This window comes from Athene cunicularia (genome assembly GCF_003259725.1).
Source record: "Athene cunicularia isolate RWA chromosome 1 unlocalized genomic scaffold, athCun1 chr1_part1, whole genome shotgun sequence".
NCBI lineage: Eukaryota > Metazoa > Chordata > Aves > Strigiformes > Strigidae > Athene > Athene cunicularia.
Window position 1 is genome coordinate 115,707,030 of NW_020799091.1, and position 7,022 is coordinate 115,714,051.

At 44.1% G+C, this 7,022-nt stretch overlaps 1 protein-coding gene across 3 annotated transcripts in view; it reads right to left on the reverse strand.

The window, feature by feature from the left end:
- Positions 1-1,005, reverse strand: part of PHLDB2 (pleckstrin homology like domain family B member 2) — a 68,566-nt gene extending 67,561 nt beyond the window's left edge. Inside the window, exon 1 of one of the 3 annotated variants that reach the window (XM_026848029.1) lies at positions 507-1,005. The gene's annotated coding sequence lies outside the window, so the exon portion shown is untranslated. The remainder of the gene's footprint in view (positions 1-506) is intronic. The other 2 variants (XM_026848044.1, XM_026848037.1) reach the window with 2 other exon arrangements.
- Positions 1,006-7,022: the final 6,017 nt, after the last annotated feature.

Sequence of the window (7,022 nt, forward strand, 5' to 3'; positions counted from 1 at the left end):
GGGGGGGGAAGCGCTGCCCTCCGCCCTCCCGGCCTCGGAGGGAGCCCCGTTGCCGCCGTGCCCCGGTGGGGCGGCTCTGGCCCCAGCCCGGGGGTCACACCCTGCTGCCGCCTGCCAGAAGCCTTCCTGAAATTTAGTCTTACCTGGAAAAAATATGCATGTGCGCGTATGCACCTATACATACAGATCAAGATGTATGTATACACGCACAGGGCCCCCAGGACAGCCCCGTCCAGCCCCCACGCATCACCGAAGGATGCACACAGGTGGCAGCTGCCACCACCAGCGTTCACCTGTCCCGAAGCAGGGAGCGGGACGGTGACCCCGGCTGGGCCTTGCTGGCCGGGCTTTCACGGTACAAATCAGCCCCGGCTGGACCAGGCGTATTGGCCCACGCAGCACGTCTCACCTGCCCCGTGTTCGCGGGGGCTGGGGGTGCCGTTTCGGACCCCTTCAGAGGTCCGTGACAGAGGCAGCGAGGCTAACTGCTGGGTTGCGGCTGTTACCTGGGAAAACAAATGACAAAGAGCCTCTGGGGAGGTGTCATCCCACCCCCAGGATCAGTGGGTGCTGGCAGCCCGGGGCATGTAACGAACCTTTGCTTTCCGAACGCATGTGTGGTGTCAGCTTGGTAAGGAAAACTCCAGCGATGAGAGATGGGAGCCGGCCTGCAGGGCTGCGCTCAGGGCAGCGAGCCAGAGTGGCCTTACGTAGCGATCTTGTTTCGTGCTGTGTGGCCTCGTCACTCTACCTTTCCCTGCTTGTTTCCCAAAGAGGAAGTTCGGGGATCTCGGCACGTACCTGCTGCACAGGGATCCTGTGGGACGAGTCAAAGCTCACAGTCTGCAGGTGCAAACCGCTACCACCATCACCGACTGTTCCCACCCGCCGTGAGGAAACGGGCTGCATTTAGATCCGGTTCCTGCCTTGCGTATTCCAGGGGATATTTTGCTTGGCTAAAACCTTTACTTTGCCACAATATAAACTTTGTAATAACTCATTAAAATCTGGAATTTGTATAGTAACACCCACAGTACCAGACAATATTAAAAAAAAATAGCAATGGCCTTGGCTGTCCTTCTGTCTACCGTAGTTTATATATAAAAAGACAGTTTTGAGACTAATTCATAGTCCAGAACCTAAATGAGCTCTTGTTCTGCGATGCTGCCACAAATGTCCGAATGCTTCATGTACTGCTAGTGTTGAACCTGAGTCTTCTGTTCTGACACTAAGCAAGCAAGATGGAGTACAGCCAGTTAAAAAAATTTTAAAAATTTACATGTAATGAATGCAGAGTTAAGGACATGCTCATAGCTGGAAGAGGCAAGTATGACTTTCAACCCTGCCACAGCCAGAGCCAAACGCAGTCAGCCTTCCCTTCATCTCACGTGATCTTCCTTTTCCTTTTAAGTGGGAAAACTGTAAACAATAGTCTGCAAAAATTTCCCTAGGGGAAATGATGCCTAATAGTATGGAAAGGAGTAACTTTAACCACAAGTGCAAACTGTTGCTCTGAAGGACTTTTGATATGACGGCTGAAATGTTCCTTTAGCTGGTTCCTACACAGTAGGTGAGGTGACAGCAAAGCTAGGTCAGGCAGAGCATGTGTTTCTCCTCATACATATACGCTGGGAAAATTTTATCCACGTCAGTGTCATCTGTTTCTTGGCAGCAAAGGAGAGAAAAGGAATAAAGCTTATTTCTAAAATAACAAGAGGTATTCAAAACCAGCCATAGCTGAGGCCCTAAAATAACTTGATAAGTTGGAATGTCTAACAGGCAACGGTCTGGCAATTTAAAACAAAAAAAAATACTCTCTTGGTCATTTTACGAGTAGGAAATTCTTAAAAATTAGCAAACAAGTGAAACTCCAAAAACTGAAGAGCTGAAAACTCTTGTTGGAACAAAAGCAACCATACTACTGTTAAAGAAAGTCAGGAAAAAGGGTATGGAAACTTGCTGAAGAGCTACAAGTTGTAGATGGGTTCAACAGTCCACCTAGCTAGCTTTAACTGTCTTCATGGCAGTTGCACAGCTACATCAACTGTACTGCAAATCATAGAGGCTTTTAAAATCTTCCACCCCTGAGTATGCAAGCATGCCCAATAAAAGTGTAGTTGCCATGGTAATTCATGTAAGTAGAAATCAAATGTTGGAATCTTTGCAAAAAGTATGCTTTAATCAAGAGGACTGAAAAGGGTAATAAAATACTTCAGTGCCATGCTACTGGAAGAGGAAGGGACAGATCACTTCAGAACCAAATTCACCTCTGAGCAGACACCTACAGGGACAACCTCCGCATTACCTTTACAAGCTTTATCCACATCAGGTGTGGACATGACTGCATTTCTGTCAAATGAGCCAGAGCCCACAGCTGGGAGTTGGTTCAGGCTTTATGCTACCTGCAGGAGTGGAGACAATACCCAGCCTGGCAAAATCAGTTAAGTTACACCCACTCTTTTATTTAGCGACAAAACTGGTCTGGTTTCTTCCCTTTCTGGTCTTAATTATTCATTTGGGTTCCCAATCTACAGTTTGTGACCTTCTTTAGTGGGCTGATGCAGTTTCTTGTGAAAACCAGATTGAGGAAATGATCCAGGTGAAACCTCTTCCTTCCCTGCACCTCTCCACCTTCTGAAAAAGGCCCAACAAGTAGTTTGCATTAGAGTGATTGATGAGGAGTAACATAGATCTCAGCAGCTGTGCTTGAGACTGAGCCTCTGTTTCTTGAACCAGCATCACCAATGCACCAACAGATTATTCAATTGCACTCTTTCCGAACAAACGTGGCATTCTGAATTATTGTCTCAGTGAAGAAATCCAGCTGTTGCTTGCCATTGCAGAATAAAACTACATATTTGTTTATAGTTTGAAAATAATAACAGAACTTCTGGTGAAACTTCAAAGCAAGTGGTGATTCTTCTTTATAGTTTGAAAATAATAACAGAACTTCTGGTGAAACTTCAAAGCAAGTGGTGATTCTTCTATTATAAATTCCTCAAAGACATTTTGAGGCAGTGCAGCAGGCTGGATTCTAGGTGCTGAAAGAAGCTGTTAAAGGCTTGTTGGGAATCTCTGCAAAATAAAGGCAACCTGGAGCATGATTTTATTAATCAGTACCATTCTCATGGAAAAATCATGCCCAATGATTATACCAGTCATCCAAGTTAAAATCTAAAAATCTGTTAATGCAGCACACAGTAGAGAGGTATATCAAACAAACAAACAAACAAAAAAGGTAAGCTAGGGTTCAGGCAGAGAAGTGTTCTTGTGACTTGGCCAGAAACTTTCTTAAATTGTCACACAGGAGCTATCAAGAAGAAACTGCCTGGGGAAAATAAGTTACATGAGTAATCAAATCTCATGCTCCAGGGCACAAGTCAATTGCTGGAAGGGTCAAGAAAGGAATTTCCTCGCTCTCTTCCTTTGCACAGTTGTACACAATTAACTAGGTTGTAATTGCAAGGCAAGAAAGCGGTTAGGTTTTGCATTCCTCTGACTCATCAAGTGCTGGCTGCTTTTGCAGCTGAATTCAGAGCTTAAGGGATGGGTCTGGTACAGTCGGGTTTTTGTTGCACTTCTGTGAGGCTTCGCTAGATTTGCAGTGCAGTTGTGAGGTCTGCTCCTCCTCTGATGCTGACTGCCTAGCTCAAAGTATGGCTGCATTGCAGAACTACCATTGAAGTGGAGACTCAACTAATTTAGCTGGTTTAAGTTTTCTGTTACCTTAAAGAAGTCTTTATCAATAAATTGCACAACTCATAACAACTCATTGAAGTAGCAGCAATGTTATAGCCACAAGATGTAAACAAGGCAAGATTTGTTGGAAAGGTAACCATTTTTATTAAAGAAACAATACCATTCGGTGCAATAAAAGATCATGCTATTTCTTCTTTAAATAGAACATTTCAGTAATCAAAAGGATTTTTGCTAACACAGGCCAGACATTACTCTGCTTGGTATCACAAGAGCAGTACCCTATTAGCTTGTGTATGGCTATCTGTCTTTGAAGCTGATTAACTGCTTCCCTTCGCTAGAATCAGCATGCTTCTGTGAATGGGGGTGGCTTAGGCTTAATTAGCCAACTGTGATACTACAGCTAAGCTCACTATAGTGTTACTAAAGTTCTTCTGTACACAAGTATATTTTTGATATATGATCTGTGAGCAAACATGTTGAAAACCGCAAGCGCTAGGTCTACAGGCAACACCTGGGTCAATGCTCCTCATAACGTCTGTAGGGAAATGGCTGGCAAAAACCATGGTGCAAATGCCATAGGTACACTGGTTTACAATTAATTACAATCAGGAATTAGGGCAGCAACTCATTTTGTACTCAGTGGCTGGATACAAGAGCGTCTTCATCCTACAGTTGCTGCTTCTAGACTTAACTTTTTCCCAGCAAGCAATGAGCTGATTGATGAATTCCTACATGCACCTTAGTCTGGGGCCTTACAACTTGCCTCTGATGCCAAGCCAAGGAATTTTTCTGTTCTCCTTTGGTCTCTATTTATCAAATCTGGATGCAGAAGTCTTTTATACATTTAACAATGTGGTGGGTCATGTCAGTGAGGTAGTACTTTCTTTAGTAGGAAATAAAATCTAAAAGCATTTAAACTACTTGTCCAAGGTTACACAAGAAGTCTCAGTAGGAGCAAGGTCTGGCATATGAGAACTCAAGATACGACTTCAGTTTCACAGTTAATCTGTATGAAGATAGATCCATGTTGAAATACTAATTTTGGTTTTCCTTCTGCAAAAATTATCACTCCTTCAGGTGAAACTCAGTTAATTTGTAGAGTCAAAAGAGGTAAAACAATGCATTTCTACCAAAATTAAAGGTGGTTGCCAAAATGTACTTCATTCAGTTTGGAGTCACTTGTCCTGGAATTGATGTAGTGGCTTTCATAAAGGAAAAAGCTCTGCCTAAAAAATATTAGATAAAATATATCCTCACAACTGATTTATGAAGCTGCCTTTGCTGACAAGTTTTTGTATGTGCATTGAGAAGGGTTGTAGAGTTTTTTTCTCAGCAGATGGCCTCCAAATGTAGAATTAAGTCCCATTAGCAGCATAAAGGATGACACAATATCGCTACTACTTTCCTGAACTAATAGGGGCAGAATAAGATGCAGAGATACATTTTAGCCTCAGCTTTCTGGGATTTCTCTCCAAACAGAGGCAGGATTAAAAGCAACTGAAAAATATAACCATTTTGTCCCTCTGTAGCCCTTACTTAAAAGTGCCTTACAGACTGAGACAAAATATCCAAAACTTGAAGATAAACATCCTAAGATGTACTAATACCCAAGGCAAAATCAACGTAAACCAAAACAGTAATCAAGTGACAACCACCAGCTAACCTCCCCACTGTACTTGCACCCCCTTCAACAAAATCCTAAAAATACAGCAGGCTAGTGGAGAGGCTCGCAGAATCAAAAACGTTCTGTTCCTGTAAGAATGTGCAGCGGAAGGGGGAAGATGAACAGCACTTCCCTGCAGGTTTTTCACTGATGGGTGCTGTAGGAATCTGGCTCCTGAGTCCAGGACAGTTTATGTACCAGACAGCTTGTTGGTGTGCAAGGCACAATACAGCATGTAACCCTTGCATATGCCCCATGCCAGATTAATCCATATCCTGGTCTCCCCTTTCTCCTTACATGTCAAGCCCATTTTGGGTTACCCTGGGGAATAACGGGGACCATCCCCATCCATCCTACTGGCAGTAGCGTTTCCCTGTGCTCATGGCTGGATGTGCTGCCTTCCTCATGGGGTCTGTTGGCATGCCAGGAATAGGATTGGGCTCCAGCAGGCAGGGCTGGGAGTGAAACCATGGGAGGGCTCCGCATGACCTCACCCTCCACACAGGCTGCAAGCTGCTGGAAGAGCTTTTGGCATTGTGAGTTTAGTGTAAAGAAAGTAAAGCACTTGGGTACTTCAGATTCAAAGCTCTGCATCCCTCCACCTGCCCAGCCTACCGGGGCTAGGGACTGTGCTTTAAACTGAAAATTTACAGGGCAGCACCTCAGCTAACAGTACGATGGTAAACTTCAAAGCAAACTCAGATATTTGGGGAATATGAGTAGTCTGGAAATGCTATTTTACAGGAGCTGGACTACGAAAAGCCTGCTGATCTACGTATGTATCCTTGTCTACACTGCTCACCTGAGAGCATCCATCTCCATCCTGCAGCGCTGCTCCTGCCAGCCTGGGTAGCCTCTTTGCAACGAAGCCCTATATATGCTCTTCAGTCTGGGCCTGCACTGCAGTGGCCACGACACCACGTGCTTCCCATGAAATTCCCACTGACTGATGTAGGATTAGGCCCTCAGGAAGCAATAAAATATGCTTGCTGATCCCAGAGTATCACAGGAAATTAACATATGACAATCTTCAACACATTGTTTTAATAAATTATAATTTTGTACTGTAGTTTAAAGACCACTGTGAAATCTGAGCTAGGAAGCTGGGGGTGGTCTTGCTTCTTTTTCATAATGTCTTGTTTGCACGTTGCATTTTTTTTCCTTCCTCTTAGTGAAACCTTAAAACAGTCAGGGAGGCATCCCAGTGCTTGTGAGCAACAACCTTCATTTTGGTTGCAAGCTCCCCAGAGTGTCCTGTAAACTAGAAACCCATTCTAACCAAGGAGAGATATACATAATGTATCTTAGTGATACACTTTGCTGACAAGACATAAATTAGGTAGCAATGTGAAATGCGGACACAAAAGTAGCCTGTAGGAGCCACGTGATTAATGCATAAAGAGAGGAAAGGGCGGTCAGTGGATCCTCATTAGACTTAGGAACAATTTGTCATTAGCATGCTTTTTTAAACCTCAGAAGTTTAACAGTAGTGTTTATGCCTCAGATCTCCTCTTTAGTTAAGGGAGGTTTCAGGTTCCCCCTCCCCCGTTCATTTCTGGAGAGGCTGCCAATTCTTCCCAGAGCTAAAAGCAACAACTTTCTGTTAAACGTTACTTCATGCTTCTGGTATTAATCTAATAGGAGGCTAGATGGGGAGGAG